The following is a 14,969-nucleotide window of genomic DNA, read 5'->3' on the forward strand; positions in this document are numbered from 1 at the left end:
AGCCTGTGGCGTTAGAGACAGGCGTGACATTGCAACAGCCTGAGGCATGCCATGTGGTCCCCTGGGGAAGTTGTCTCTGGATCATGGGACCCCGGCAGTGGCGGGCTACACAGGCTCCTGGGAGAGGAGGTGTAGATAGTGACCTGTGCTTGCACACAGGCTTCTTGGTGGCTGCAGCAGCAGCCTTAGCGTCTCATGCCTGTCTCTGGTGTCCACGATCCACAGTTCGCGCCTGTCTCTGGAGCTCGTTTAGGCGGTGCTCTGAATCCCTTTTCCTTGCACACCCTGAAACAATGGTCTCTTGCCTCTTAAGCAGTTCCAGACTCTTTCCTGGACTCCCTCCTTGCTAGCTGTGGCACACTAGCGTCCTTCAGGCTGTGTTCATGCAGCCAACCTGTCTTTTCCTTGGGATCTGACCTCCGAAGCCTGAACCTCAGCTCCCAGCCCCCACCCGCCCCGACGGGTGAAGAGACAAGCCTCTTGGGCTGGTGAGTGCTGGTCGGCACCGATCCTCTGTGCGGGAATCTCTCTGCTTTGCCCTCCGCCCCCCTGTTGCGCTCTCCTCCGCAGCTCTGAATCTTCCCCCCTCCGCCACCTCTGTCTCTGCCCGCAGGAAGGGGCTTCCTAGTGTGTGGAAACTATTCCTCCTTCACAGCTCCCTCCCAGTGGTGCAGGTCCTGTCCCTATTATTTTGTCTCTGTTATTTCTTTTTTCTTTTGCCCTACCCAGATACGTGGGTGCTTTTGAGAAGTCTGAGGTCTTCTGCCAGCGTTCAGTAGGTGTTCTGTAGGAGTTGTTCCACATGTAGATGTATTTCTGATGTATTTGTGGGGAGGAAGGTGATCTCCATGTCTTACTCTTTTGCCATCTTGAAAGTCTCCCAGAAATGAGTATTTTACTGAAGATTTCTTTGAAGAGAACCAGAAGGCCTATATTAAATATTACAGAGCAAAAATCAATACAAATTCCCATTTGTCATTTCTGTTCTTTACCAAACATTTGCTTTGTACTTTAGACACCAAGACTTCTCTATAGACACTTTCAGAAGAGCCTCTTTATTTTCCCCTTAATGTTCTGGTCCCATAACCAGGGATCTTCATTCTGGATCTTTCTATATTTTTTATTCCATATTATTTATTTTATGAGTAATTTATATCTGTGGCAGTCCTTATCCACTCTAACCGCCAAATCCATTAATTCTCTTTTTTTTTTTTTGACCAAACTGCAGCATGTGGAACTTCCTAGACCAGGGATCGAACATGCGCCCCCTGCAGTGGAAGCATGGAGTCTTAACCACTAGGCCACCAGGGAAGTCCCAAATCCATTAATTCTTCATTCAGATCTAAATAACTGCTTTGTTATGGTGAACTACCCTCCTTAAGAAGTCAATGGCAGATTGCTAATGTGTCCCTTTTTTCCATGTCACAAATGTAACACTTCCTATATATATTATATATAATAACACCGTGTGTGTGTCGCTCAGAGAGGTTAAGGACCTTGCATGACATCAAATAGCTGAAAAGTAATAAACTAGCTATTGGATGCCATGCAACATCTTTAACCTCTCTGAGCCTCAGGAAAAATAACAGTACTTATTTCAAAGGGAATCAAGGGAATATATATATATATACACATATATATATACAGAGCTCAGAATGGTGCCTGGCTAAAGTAAGGTATATGAAGTACATAAGAAATATATGCTGTTATATATTTTTATTTTTATTATATATATGATATCACTGGACTTTACTGAAGGAATTTCTAAAAATAGAAGTCTCAAAATAAAAAGGTAATATAGCTTAAATCTAACTCAGAGCACAACTTAATAAAACTATTTAAAAAGAACTATAATATTTTTTTCATCTCTGCCTTCTTTGTGGCTGTGCTTGGGGACAAGGATAAGATGATCTGCTCTTTTACTTGGTAAGTGTCAGAATTTACATAGGAACATAATAGTGAGCTGTCCTTGCCCTTGTTCTAGGCGTTTTGCCAGGTTGTGAGGTTGAATATTCAGTTGGATTTGTATCTCATCATTACAGCTATGGCCTTCCAGGGGGGACCAAAAGGTCCAGACAGAGATGTATTAATGAAACTCTGTGGGAAGTCTAAATAGAGACAAAAGTTTTCATCTATATTTGTTTAAGAATGCTGAAGTAGAGACCGCTTTCCAAATGCCATATCTAATTTAAGAGCAGGCCTGCAGTGGTAATAGCCCAATATCACCATGTCTCCACTGCCTGCTAAAGCTGATACCAGGCGGCATCATGCTGGGGAAACAATTATATCAACATAATTGGAAAATATTTTTTCAGGGCAGTTCTGCCTTAATTAAAGCTCATTTTACATCTTGAGGAAGGAAGTGTTTTTTTAAAACTTTGTGATATATTCAAATATCTTTCAAAAAATAAATCCTGAATGAAACACACAAAGGAAGCCTAGTGCAGATTAGGGATATAGAGAATCGAATGGAGATTTTTACATCAGGCGATACAAGTTTGAATCCCAGTCCTGCCATTTACTGGCTACAGGACATTGGGCTGGTGATTTCCAATCTGTAATCTAGTTTTTTTCTCTGAAAGTGTCTATGAAGAATGTGTACTTCTGAGTATCATTGTGGGAAATAAAAACTTGCTCATGAAAATATCTTGAGAAGTATAGGGGTACAATGTACCATCCTGGGTGAATATGGTGGTAGCTAATCTGTTCTTCATGAGCAAATGAGAGAAACAGTTTTATGCTCCTGAGAACAGCATAAAGAATAGGAAGGATTTGAGAAGAGAAATGGCACAAAGCTGGGCCATGAGGTTCATGGATCTCAGGCAATGCGGCCTGGACTTTTAGAATAGTGAATAACAAGAACATCAAACATATAATGTTTTTATGCTACTCTCTGATGTTGATATAATGCCTCTCATTATTTAGAACTCTCAGTGATATCTAACCATCACATCAGTGATTATGTGAGTGTTTTATTGTTGGTGGTGTCAGTGGTGGAAAATGAGGAGTGGGGAGCCTTATCCGAGTTTTATTTCTGGTTCAACTTGGCATAGAAAATGGGCACTTTTGGAATCAAGAGCTTGGTCACAGAAGTGACTCTGAGAACAAAGACCACAAGAAAAATTGCAAACATGTTGATGAGATCAGGTTTGCCCCTAGATATGAAGGAGGGATTTGAGATGAAAATCATTTGACTTGGGAGACCCATTTAATGTCTGGGTTACAGACATATGGCAATCAATGCACAGACTGGCATAGGTATGTATGTAATATATTTTTATTATAATTGTTAAACTGAGGATGATATCTCAAAACAGTAATATTGTTTTCATTATATAATATTTTACCCTTTACAATGTCATCTCATTTTGGTAATCTCCTGGTCTCATGGATCTAGTTGTTCCTTTCCTTCCCCAGTGGTTTTTCAGAATGCCCCCAGAATATTAGTCATTACAATTAATTCAAGTTTGGTTACATATTTGTTCTAGGTGACATTCTCTAGGAATGAGGTTATGTCCATCTTCTATAACTCTGTCTTCCCCAAACCTAGCAAAGTGCCTGGTTCATAGCTACAATCAACAAACATTTGTTAAATGAATCAGTGGGTTTGATTCTCACAGTAATAGATAGGAGGGATATTGTTTCCTTTTACTTATAGACAAATTGAAGATCAGAACTATGTGCCCAAAGTTACAAAAGTAGTAAGTGATAGAGTCATGACTTAGATCTGGGCCTTCTCCAAGTTTAGAATTCCTCTCATTGTGTTTTGTTTTGTTTTGTTTTTTTACCACAAACTTTTCCAATCAGATAAAGCAAAAAGTAGAAAAATTTAAAATTTCTGAGATAATTACCTTAATTTTATGGAAAAATAGATAATTCCCTCATACTAATGGGTACTATTCTTAAAAGAGTTTGAACATTTAATCACAGATTTTATTAATTTGTATCCCTTGGTGGTGGATATTATTCCTTAAAATGAAATTTCATAACTTTTAGTTTGTTATGCTATTTCCAGCCAAGAAGAAAAGAATGTTCTTTGTGCTTGATGTCACAAATTCATGACCTTGAGACATATTCTAAGATCTTAAAATTCTGTCCCTATATCCTTACTCTAGATTGTCAGATGCTGGTTACCTTAGATATTGCCTTTAAATCTAAAAAAAAAAAACAAAAAAACAGCATTTTGGCCATAGAAAACAGATGGAGGGGGTAGTATCAGGGGCTCTCAAAAGCAGAACACTAGCCAAGTTTATGGACACCTATCATTTACTCTTCTTTCCTCTTATCAGGCTTTATTATCAAATTCTGCTCTAATTTCAGATGACTTCTTTAAAGTCAGTTCTTAACTTTACACTTTTACAGGTTAGTCATCTGGCTATTCATTAAGTGCATGTATTTGAAGCTGAATCCAGCCTCTGTATCCCAAAACCAAATTAAATCTCAGAGACAGAGTTTTGGGTGAAGTAGAATAGATCGATTGCTTTGCTAGGCAAAGGGGGCCCCAGCATGGTAATGCCCTCAAAACTGTGTGTCCCAACCTGGAGGGTGTTGTGAGGAGTTTTATAGTAATGGTTCAAAGAGGGCATGATCAGCTCATAGACATCCTTCTGATTGGTTGCTGGTGAGGTAATTGGGAGTCAGCATCATCAACCTTCTGGTTCCAGCCAGGTGGGTCCGGAGTCTACATGCTTATGGGCAGCAGACAGTTAACTTCTCCCATCTTGTAGGGGTTTAAGTATCTGCAAAACCACTCAAAGTTATTGCTATGTATATCCCTTGAGGGGGAATCAGGACCTTGCCCCAAGGCTGCACTATTGTTTCTTGACTGCTCCTTCCTTGTCTCACATCCTGTCTCTTCCCTAATTAGCAACACTTTGAACCTGCTCATTGAAACTCATGGAGGCTGAATGAAGCCTATTTCCTATAATCAAGAAATGGGGGACACAGAAAGGTTTTTGTGCCCAGGAGCTCCACAAGGCTCTGCTCAGTATCAATTTTGACTATGTACTTTTATCCACATGTTATATTTTGGTGACTGTCAGTTTCAGAGTGTTTTGGCTAAAAATGACAGAATACAGAAATCTGGTGGTTTAGAAACACACAGGTTTATTTTATATAACAATAGATACATAGGAAGCCGCTCAAGAGTTGGGAGGGCTGCTTAGAGATATTCTCACTGACCCATTTCTTTCTATCTTTCTGCTCAACCCAGTAAATTTTCCCTAAATAGTTTCATGATGGCAGCTGCACCTCCAGACATCCACTGTGAATTTCTTAGGGAAGTCTTGCCTTTTCATTCATAGAGACCTTAAACTATATCATTTTGATCAGATATGTATGAAATGGATAACACGAGCTGGAAGGTGGCTAAGTGAAGAAAGTTTTGTGGAGAAGACCAACAGTGTTTATCTAAATGGTGTTATTACAGTTCATCTCTAAATTTTGACTTTTATTAGTGCTACTATCAAAGATATCTAAGAGGTAAGAGAGAGGATAAGTAACTCTAATACCTAGTTTCTAGAGTAAAACTCTGTGTCCCCAATCCCTGAATCTTAGGCATGGCAAGGACTTTAAAGTTCATCTAGACCAGTCTCTCATTCAGTGCTGATCTTCATGAAAATGAATTTGCTCAGCCTGCCTTAGAAAATCTTCAGCAATTTCCATAAGCCAATGGCTGACTGAGGCTGCAATCAGCAGAGTGTAGCTTTTGATTTGCTTTAGTTCTCCCTAATGGAACCACCCACCAAGTAAAGTGTCTCTCTGGGCAGCATTCCCCCTGGGCTCACATGGGAGGAAAAAATGGACAGCAGAATACACAATAGCTTACTTATCTGGAGTTCTTTCTTCCATGTAGCTGTTGCAGGCCTTGAATATTAACAGACAACTGAAATATTCTGAGAGTGAAATGAATGGTTAGAACAAGAAATGCTGTCAGGGAGATTGCCAAGAAGTCCCTTTCCTAGAACATTATCCATTCTCCAAAGGTGACGTCAGTGGGTTGGCTAAATTGTCAGTTCATTTTGCTGGATTAAAAAGGGAAGAATGTTAGAAAAAAGGACTGGGGAATTCTGAAGGTGGCTCCCCCAGAGTGTGACTGGGTAAAGGAAGTTATGTTTGTATTGACAGGCTTGAATTAGCTAAGCTAGGTGGAGACATTGTAATATTTCATTGCAGCCTAACTATATATAGTTATATATATATGTGTGTGTGTGTGTGTGTATCTGTCATCTGTCTTTCTTTTTTTTTTTTTGCTGGGGTCGGGGTGCCACATTGTGTCTTCGTTGCTGCGCACAGGCTTTCACTAATTGCAGTGAGCAGGGGCTACACTTTGTTGCAGTGTGCGGGCTTCTCATTGTGGTGGCTTCTCTCATGGCAGAGCACAGGCTCTAGGCACGTGGGCTTCAGTAGTTGTGGCTCGCAGGCTTCAGTAGTTGTGGCTCGTGGGCTCTAGAATGCAGGCTCAGTAGGTGTGGCACATGGGCTTAGTTGCTCCGTGGCACGTGGGATCTTCCCGGACCAGGGATCGAACCCGTGTCCCCTGCATTGGTAGGCAGATTCCCAACCACCTCGCCACCAGGGAAGTCACACACACACACACACACACATATATATATATATATATATATATATATATATATATATATATATATATATGTCATTTCCTTGCTATTCACTAAGTGCATGGTTTTGGCCATGTACTCTTATGCACATATTACACCTTGGTGACTGTATCACATATATATATACTGTTAATCTGGTCTTCGATAGTCTGGGAAGTGAAAATAAAATGGGCCTTTAATTTTGAGTGAGCAGTTCATATTTTTTTGATATATTACATAAAATGAACATTCTCATAAATTACATGTTTTTGAAAAACAAAATGATACAAAAAGATATCTAAACTCAACCACCACACTGTCATGGAGAGATTACATCAAAATATGCACATTGCCCCTTTCAAACTGTTGTGGAAATTGGTGTGACTGAAAACAATTGTTTCTATGCCCTTTTTAGTCATAATTCTGACATATTTTAGATAATGCAAAAGCACAAAATTTAAAAAAAGTTTTTACCCCTAGAAAGAATTCTGTGCTATATAAAGTCTCTAATATAATGCAGTTTATTTGATGTGATTTTTGTTACATTAGGTTTCAATTTCAAATCTTTAAGATATATGTTTTCTTATTCCCTCTGAGAGATATCAAAAGAATTAGTAGAAAGTACTTTTTCTCTTTTCAAGTTTGATATGTGAAAGTATGATCTTGGTAATATCTCCTATAACTAGGACTATAGTACATTACTTACAACTTTGGATTTGATTTTCTTTTGATTTAGTGAAGTGAAACATTTACCTGAAGTAGGATTATGAGAAGTTTTATCAACTATGAATAAATGCTGTGTTTGTTCTAAAAAACATTAATGTATATGTGGAGGATTTAGATAGACAAGTGAGAGGCCACTGAAGGTAAACTCCTCCTACTTCATAATGTTAACTTATGTTCTTTGACAACAAGTTGATAGTTAACATAGTGGTGGTATCAGAAAGGGACTTGGCACAGAAAAGATAGTCTAGTCATTTATGTACTATTCATAAAGATATAGACAAGGTGTAAGGAAACCACAAAAAAATAATACAGTGCTTAGGTCTGAGCGGTGGAAAGGGAGCCATTACTGGAACATGAAAAAAAGCTGCACAGAAAAGCCTTCCAGATGGGAGCTAGGACATTTGGTTGATAGATCAAAACTGCAGCCAGCCTAAGATGACGCTATAGGGAGAGAGAGGGGGAATAACTGCCGGCGCCCTTCTCTTTACTCCATCCAGTCCCCTTCTGGTCTGGTCCTCCATTTATTCTAATGCATCTTGAAGCAGGGCAAGAGAAATTTTATAAGCCAGCTTTCAGGGACATGGAAAAGGTTGAAGAGGGTGGAAGATAAATCAGAAAACATTCTGCACAATGATCAAAAGCACAGACTCCAGAGCTGGACTGTCCAGGTTCAAATACCAGCTTTGGCACTTACTAGCTATGGCAGGTTATTTAAGCTTTTGTTGCATCTTTTTACTTATCTTCATAGTGGAGAGTAATGCCAGTACTTCATAAATGAGTTTCTTTTAATAAACTTGTAATTTTAGAACATTTTTAGATTTACAGAAAAAGTGAAAAGGTTTTCATATGCCCCACATATATTTTTTCCTATGGTATCCCTACTAATGTTTTATGTGACTGTGGTCTATTTGTCACAATTAATGAAAAAATATTGATTCATTATTATTAAATGAAGTCCATACTTTAATCAGATTTTTCTAGTTTTTAATCTAGTCTTTTTCTGTTCTGGAATGTCATCCAGGGTATACTTAGCCATCTTTCTTTAGTCTCCTCTTGGCTGTGTGTGACAGTTTCTTACTCTTTCCTCATTTTTTATGACCTTGAAAGTTTTGAGGAGTAGTGTTTGGGTACTGATAAGGAATGAAGGTCAGAATGGCCCTCAACTGGTATTTTTAAAAATTGAGAAATAATTATCATATTATAAAATGCACACTTTTAAATAGTACAATTTAGTGGATTTTAGTATATACACCTGGTTGTGTAACCATTATTTCATCACTCCAAAATGAAATCTCATACATATTTCCTCCTCCAAGACCCTGAAATCACTAATATACTTTGTATCTCTATAGATTTGTCTATTCTGGACAATACATTAAATAGAGTCATACAACATATGGCCTTTTGTATCTGGCTTCTTTCAATTAGTGTAATGGTTTCAAGATCAGTCTGTGCTGTAGCATGTTTCAGTTCATCCTTCCTTTCTATGGGTAAATAATATTCAATTGTATGGATATACTCTATTTTATTTTTCCATCCATCAGTTGATGAACATTTGGGTTGATTCTGCTTTTTGGCCATTACAAATAATGCTGTTATGTACATTTGAGTACAGGTTTTGTGTGAGCATATGATTTCAGTCTCTTGGATATGTGCCTAGGAGTATAAATACTTGCTCATATAGTAACTCTACTCAACTTTTTGAGGAACCACCAAATTATTTTCTATAATGGCTGTTCCATTTTATATTCCCACCAGAAATGTATGAGAGTTTCAACTTCTTCACATCCTTGTCAACACTTGGTATTGTCTGCCTCCTTAAACTTGGTCATCCTAGTGGGTGGGAAGTGATATCTTACTGAGGTTTTGATTTACCTGTTCCAGATGGCTAATGATGCTGAGCATTTTTTTTTTTTTTTTTGCAGTACATGGGCCTCTCACTGCTGTGGCCCCTCCCGTTGCGGAGCACAGGCTCCGGATGCACAGGCTCAGTGGCCATGGCTCATGTGCCCAGCTGCTCTGCAGCATGCAGGATCCTCCCAGACCAGGGCACGAACCCATGTCCCCCGCATTGGCAGGCGGACTCTCAACCACTGTGCCACCAGGGAAGCCCCTGAGCATTTTTTAATGTCCTAATTGGCCATTTATAAAGCTCCTTTTGAGAAATGCCAATTCAAATTCCTTGCCAATTTTTAAATTAGATTTTGTGTCTTTTTATTTTTGAGTAGTAAGCTTTCTTACTATACTCTGGATACTAGACCATTATCAAGTATATATAGTTTACAAATATTTACTTACATTCTGTGGTATCTTTTAATTTTCTTGATAGTGTTCTTTGAAGCACAAAGTTTTAAACTTTGTTGAAATACAACTTATCTAATTTTCCTTTGATTGCTTGTGCTATATGTATTATATAAAAAATAGTTGCCTAATCCAAGGTCACGAAAATTTACATCTATGTTGTATTCTAAGAGTCTTATTTAGGTTGTTGATCCATTTACAGTTAATTGTTGTGTATAGTGTGAGGTTGGAATCTAACTTCATTCTTTTGCACGTGGATAGTGAGTTGCTCTGGCACTGTTTACTGGAAAGATAAAACTGGGATTTGCCTATTTTCCTCATGGTGAGACTGAGCAGAATTTAATTTTGGTTGTACATTAAAGTTAGTTTGCCATAATATTTAGTGCCAAGACAAGTACAGAACAACAGCATATGCTAAAATCTAAATCCTGGAGTCACAAATTGATCAGGGGCTAAATCAGGGTCAAGTACATAATTAGAATTATCCACATTTGGGGAAGGAAATTGAAGAGCCAGCATCTTTGAGCCATTACCAGAACCAAGTCAATTGAATCTAATGTGAACTCCAGGTGAAGGAATAAGACTGAAGCAAAATGAGAGTGAAAGAAATTTCTATGAGCAGACTTTGTTGTCTTTCTATTGTGAAGGCTAAGAACTCCACCAATGCTGGTTCATCTTCATACAGATTAAAGACACAGTGTGGTAAGACTAGTATTGGTGATTGTTGAAGAGTGGGCAAAGCTTATTTAAAACTTTCTTGAAAAAAGCTAATTATAAAGAAACAAATAAATACAGACACATAATCTATGTGAGAAATCCTAAATGTAGATAACCCAGGTTACAATAATTTTAAACAAATGCTGTACTGTGATATAATTCATTATACTCTCTAATCTGTCAAGTAAGATATATAAACACTTTTGCACACCCTCCCACCAAATTCCTAGTTTCTGCCCAGAGTGCACTGCTTTTATAGTCAGTTTCTCAAAGCATTTCTTTTGAAAAGGTTAGCATAAACATGACACATTGGGGAAACTGCAAAAACACCTTTCAACTGCAGTAGTTTATTTCCAACACAAACCACAAGCCATCATTCTTTTCTAAAACTTAGAATTGAACAAAGAAGAAAGGTGTTCAAATACCAAACCTCCAAAATATTCTTGTTTTCTTTGAAATAGCAAGAATAAAACCCTTTCTTACAACCACTTGAAACAATAACACGGCAGGAACAGTCATTACAGGGTAAAATTCTTTATAAAAACTGTCACTAGACACTCAGCTTAGGTGTCCTTACGCAGTGACTCAAGAGCTCAATGATGCCATTTTTTTAATAAACAGCAATGAACCTCTGAGTCTGACAGACTCCATTCCTTTCTCAAAAATTCAACTCCACAGTAATATGAAGTTAACTCTATGCCTCCATTTAATTCTTGTCAAAGGTATCCCAAGCAATTTGCTTTCTAATGAAAATAACAAAAGAGCCATGTCTCATTCTGCCGGCAATTTTTAGTAGAAAACACAAGAGACTGGAATACTGGCAACTTATTTTCTGGTGGTAGGATTAGTTTGCTGAAAAAAAGAAAAATGTAGAAAAGTGAGATTGGAAGGTGGGCAGAAGTAACTGAGCCCTTGAGAGAAAAGTCAAGTCTTTTTTTATCTTTGTATTCCTAGTCCTAGTACAGGGCATTGTGCTCAATTATTGTTTGTGGAGTGAATGAGTAAATGAATGATCAAAAGAGGAAAATCCCCACAAGGATGTTTACTACAATGCAAGGTAAATACTTTTTTTTACTACAATCATGAGGGAGATCAATGAGGTCATAACTTATGGATACACTTCTCATGTTCAACATGTCAATTGTGATAGCACCGATGGGGAAGTCATTCTTTTTTTTTTTTTTTTGCGGTACACGGGCCTCTCACTGTTGTGGCCTCTCCCATTGCAGAGCACAGGCTCTGGACGCGTGGACGCGCAGGCTCAGCGGCCATGGCTCACGGGCCCAGCCGCTCCACGGCATGTGGGATCTTCCCGGACCGGGGCACGAACCCGTGTACCCTGCATCGGCAGGCGGACTCTGCGCCACCAGGGAAGCCCCGGAAGTCATTCTTTCATTGAGTAAATATGTGTTGAGAACACATTATGTTCTAGAAAATTTGCTGGACTTATGAGACATTCAAGAATACTACACACATTGTTCTTCCTTAGGAGAGCTATAATGGAAGAGACAGGCATTAATCAAATAATTTCTTAAATATATAATTATAATTTGTGATTATAGCTGGAGGAAAAAAGTATAGGGGACTATGGGAGTGCATATGGGAGATCTCATCTGGTGAAGAAGTGGTGAAGATGCATCCCTGAAACATGGTGCTTAAGCTAAGATATAAAGATGAAAAAGGAATCAACTATGACAGGATGTAGGAGGGTGGCTGTTGGGTAGGAAGGAAAAAGAAGGTATCAAAACTCTGAGGTGGGTGGGAGAGTCATGGGGAGCACTTGGAGAAGGTGCTTTGTAGAGATAGGTACAGACTGAACATGCCAGATGGATCCAAGTATATCTGCCTGCTAGCGGGACAGTCCCAATATGCCAGACCCCACCCCATTGTCTGAGGCAATGAGACAACTCCCAGGAAGACCAGAGCCGAAATCGTAGTACTGCCTCCATCAAGGCCACCACTGCTTATGCCTAAGCCAGATACAACTGTGACTTCCCACGCTGAGGATTTCCAAGGTCTTACCTGTAACATTCGTCTGTCTTCAGAGACTGTGTGTGTAACACACAGGTCATGCGGATTGAATCTTTCCTGATTTTCAGTGTGAAGCCTTTCTTTTCTCACACATTTGCTCCATTTTCTCTATTAGATACCTCGGTAATGGCTCTACCAGACATCCTCTGCCCTGGTCCAACGGGACTTCCATCAAACGTGCAAATCCAACCATGCCACTTCCCTGATTAAGCTTCAATCTTTTTCTATGACTTAAAGAAACCCCAGGTTCCTAGTCAGGCATTTGAACCCCTAATGATGTGGGCCCAGCCTAATTCTACGGCCTCATGCCTGCCCCTTGCTCTATGCAATTTATAATCACATGATGAAAATAATTGCTTTGGATTCCATAAAAATATGGTGTACTCCCTTCTTCTGGTATGTAAATGACATTCTTCCTGATTAAATTAGCTTTCTCATTCTACTTCCTTGACTGCTTAATTTCACATGTGTTGCCATATCCAACTATAGTTGTACATCTTCCAGAAAATTTCCTGATAGGAAAGTAAGGGGACATAAACTGGGGGTGTTAAAAACACGGGCTTTGGATTTAAATAGATAGGATACTGAATCTTGGATCTTCTACTTATGAGCTGTAGAAATATATTTACCTCCCAGATGATGATGGTGATGATGATTTTATTATTATTATTATTAATTAGAATGAGGACAATTATACCTACATTCTTCAGTGAGGACTCAAGGAGTATGGTATATAAAGCACTTAGCAGAGAACCTGAAACATAATGAACATTTCATAGTTGGCACTAATAGTCATTTTTCTGTAGTTTATTATTGTTGTTTTTTAGATGATTGATATTCTATGGGCTCTGACAACACATCTTTCCTGACATTAAACATATGAGACTGAAAATATATATTTGTACACCCATGTTTCCCTTTACACTGCAAGATCCTTAGGGCACACAAAACTAGCACCCAGCAGACTGGAATATAGACACAGCTTATGTCTGTTCAGTCTTCTCTGTTCTCAAGGAGTAAAAAAACTTCTTTTTCTTTCTGACTAAATATCTGTATTCAGATAAAACTCATAACTTCCCAACTGATTAGCTGTTTAGGTGTTAGAAATTCTCCATTAGTGTCAAGGAAATAAAGCCAAATTGCAAAGCAATTAGCCAATTGTATTTGTGTATTTTTTCCTTTGGCTCTTTTTAAATAAAGACAGACTAAATAAATCTCCAGTTTGTCTCTGAAGTTTCTTTTTTTTTTCAAATGCACAGATTGTATTCTAGGTATAAATAGAAAAATTACATATTTTCAACTTTTTAAAATATGCTGAATTCAATAAAATTATACTGTGTACTTATCTGTGAATTCTGGAACAGATAATAAATGCTTTTAGGACAAACTCTTTGCCTAGTCTAAAATTCTAAAAAGTAATTTTTGTTACTGAAAACCTCAATCTTTCTTTAAACCTTTTTACAAGACTTTGTTAAACATCAATTCTATGACATTATAGGAAACTCAACAGAACTAAAAGTCATATATTGATAACATTTTAAACCACAGAAATAAAAAATGTAGTCTCAGAAACTAAAAGGCAAGCCTCTGATATTTTCTCTACAAAATTTTTAATATATATTAGTGTATAGTAGTAGAAGAATACAAATGCCAATTTCTGACTGATATAAAAATATAAGCTTTCCATTTTCTTAGTTCAGTGGAAGTAGTTTATTCAGCCCCTTTCTGAGTAGGATTGGGATTAGGGGGTTGGGATGAGAAGCTTTCTTCCCAGAAGCAGAATAAGTATCTCCCTTACCAGTAAGTATCAACTACACAGTTATTCAGCCCTCATTGCCTTTTATGAGAGGGAAAACTTTTTAAATTTTTTTCTTTCACTCATTATTTGGTTTTAATGGATTATTATCCAGATTACTGATTGGCTTTCCAATGTTATTATTACAGAAAAGAGAATGATATATTTTTGTGGCAGGAAACAAAGGGCTATGAGCTGGAAAGAGTCAGAGGCTGAAAAATACAGGAGAAGAAAGGGGTACATGAATATCTGGATTCCTCTAACAGGAACATGGTCTCTGAGAAAGGACATTTTGTAAAAGAACCTGGTAATAGGGAAAAAAATATATATATATATATAATGCAAAAAGCACTGTTTTATTGTTGAAGAACTTTGTTGAATAAAAGTTCTTCTAAGTCATTCATAAGTCCTGTTCCCATTAGTCTAAACACTTTGCCAAATTCACCAACAGCCCCCATCAGCCTGTCTCCTAACCAACAACAGGCTAATGCCGTGATTATTTGCTCTGTGAGTCAGCTGACTCTTAAGTGATGCTTCATCCTTGAGAAACTGCAAGATCAAATGGGTTCCCAAACGCCTGGTGGGATAGGAAAGAGGAGGTCCTACCCCTTGTACTTGTGACTCAGATTGTGATTATGCCCAGGCTCTTACAACTGAGACAGTTGGGAATGGATACTCCTGATATACCTGTGACCTGGTTAGTCACAGATCATTATCATGGAAATTCAGTTTATTTTGTACCTCTAACTATCCACAAAAGGTTTTAACAATAGCTCATGTAAAACATAGTAAGAAATCTG

Source organism: Delphinapterus leucas, chromosome 2 (genome assembly GCF_059928025.1).
Source record: "Delphinapterus leucas isolate spDelLeu-1000000601 "Yukka" chromosome 2, BTC_Dleu_Yukka2, whole genome shotgun sequence".
Lineage (NCBI taxonomy): Eukaryota > Metazoa > Chordata > Mammalia > Artiodactyla > Monodontidae > Delphinapterus > Delphinapterus leucas.